A 2,256-nucleotide genomic window follows, 5' to 3' on the forward strand; every position below is an offset into this window, starting at 1 on the left:
CCCCCCCCCTCCCGTTTATTCTTACTCCCCACTTTTCATTCGATACCTCAGAGTAGCCAGTCTCCCACCCTCACCCCAAGCCCCACTCCCTTTTTTTTTATCGCCATTCTGAAAACAATTAAATGTGTCTTTTTCATATGACGTCACAATGACTCATGTATGACATCAGAGAGAGTGGAGGACCATGATATGTGCTGAAGGTCAAATAATATTATTCCCACTGGAAAACTCAACCGGAATTACGTCATTCGATTTCGCAATATAGCACCTTTCTGAATGTTTGGTTGCAAACAACTGGCTGAGCACCTTCTGAAATGCAGTATAATGAAAGCGAACCAAACATGGACCAATTGATCATGAATAAAAGATGGCGATGGATTGGACACACACTCAAGAAGCCAACCCATAGATAAGGTGGAAGTGGAAGAGAGGAAGGCCGAGATTCACTTGGGAGCAAGAGCAAGAGGCAGATCTCAGGCACAGAAATATTACTCTTTATGGGACGCGGCTGGCTTGAGGTGGAGAAGATTGTTCTTCAGAATAAAGACAAGTGGAAAGCTTTTCTTCCTGTCTATACTCAACACCAGGGTGAAAAAAGTCGAATGATTATACTGATAATAATGTGTGATTTCTAATTTCAAGTTTGCTCTTTAAAAAAAACTTAAATTATCAACATTATAAAGACAAAAAGTAGCGAACGGGACACACTTTGGGAAAACCGTAAGGAAACATGATAGATGGAATCCAATGGGAAAGAGAGAGAAGGGAATGTTAGATCATCAATTATTCATTTACAGAGGCATCAGCCAGCCATGTCTAGGTGTTGTTTTACCCTAGAGGTAAAGTCCTAAAATCCTAAAAGATTCGGAGTAAAGATTTAGATTCAGACCTTAATGAGACAGTAAGAAACAGCAGAACATAGATGGAGACTTAGTCCAGGACAGAACTACACGGAGAGCTTTTGTTTGGGGCTTGCACTCCGGCACGGAGTAAAAAAAAAAGGATGATGATGATGATGATGATGATGATGATGATGATGATGATGATGATGATGATGATGATGATGAGGATGAGGCTGATGAGGATGAGGATGATGACGTGTCGTTTATATGGGCGGTCACTGCTGTGTGTTGTTAAGTAAAACACGCCAACCAATTTGAAAAGAGAGGCGCTGTACAGAGATGACAAGGAAAGGCGAGTTTGTGTTGTATCGCAAGGTTATGTATTACGTTCTGCTCTCGTAACTATTATCTAATTTACAAATAGTAATTTGGGTAGATGTACTTAATAGCAAAATCAACGCCTGTGAAAAGAGACGCCCTTGGAAAATGTTGACCCTTACGATAAGAGAGAAAGTGAGAGACAAGGCTACCAGGAAACAAGTTGGCTCAATTCCGTGCTTACAATACAAAGATAAACAACGAATTAAATGGTTTGGGCATCTGTCAAGGCTACCACCAGAAAGTGTAGCAACGAGAGTATACAACAACAACAAAATATCAGACAGAAACAGAGGGAGGGGCAGGCCCCGGAAAAGATTAATAAAGGGACTCAAAGAAACAACATAACAGTGCAACAGGTGATACAACAAAAAAGAAAATGTAGTTTGCTTCACCCCTCGACACTGCAAGAGGTAACAAAAGCCGGGGAAAAAACACAAAAGTAAAGTAGCTAAAGATACAGACGTATCTAAAATTCACAACCAAAATGAAAAGTAGTCCTTTACTCTTTTTTTTTTTTTTCTTTGAAATGTGCCTCGCGGAGTGGCCCACGGCAAAATATTCAGCAAATTGGTCATCAATTTATATCCGTAGCCAGTCCTGAAATATTTCTGAAATGACGGGGCGTCCATAACGCAAACCCTTTTTTAGCTCAGCTATGCTATGCACTGCTCTACAGGTCATCGCTAGGGTTCAAGGCCAAAGGGCAATGAATGAGCGGTCAGTGCAGTGGCCTGGCCATGATATATACGACCACCAGTCGAGGGCTTTTTACGAAAAGGCCGTAAGTCACAAAATAGTTACTTTTTAAAAATGTGGGGTGGAGGGGGGGCATGAAGCAATACCTTTCCTCCAATTAAAATAACTTTCCTTTTCAGAAGCAAATACACAGACGTTGACAGGTGGAATGTGGAAAATTGACGGATGTCCATTCATTCTGGGCCGGTTATTACAATATTAAATGCAACAGTGAGATTTTCTTATCGCCTCGTATTTGAATTTAGCAGGATTACGACGTGGCCCCATAACTCCCCCA

Source organism: Aplysia californica, unplaced genomic scaffold, assembly GCF_000002075.1.
Source record: "Aplysia californica isolate F4 #8 unplaced genomic scaffold, AplCal3.0 scaffold00385, whole genome shotgun sequence".
Taxonomy (NCBI): domain Eukaryota; kingdom Metazoa; phylum Mollusca; class Gastropoda; order Aplysiida; family Aplysiidae; genus Aplysia; species Aplysia californica.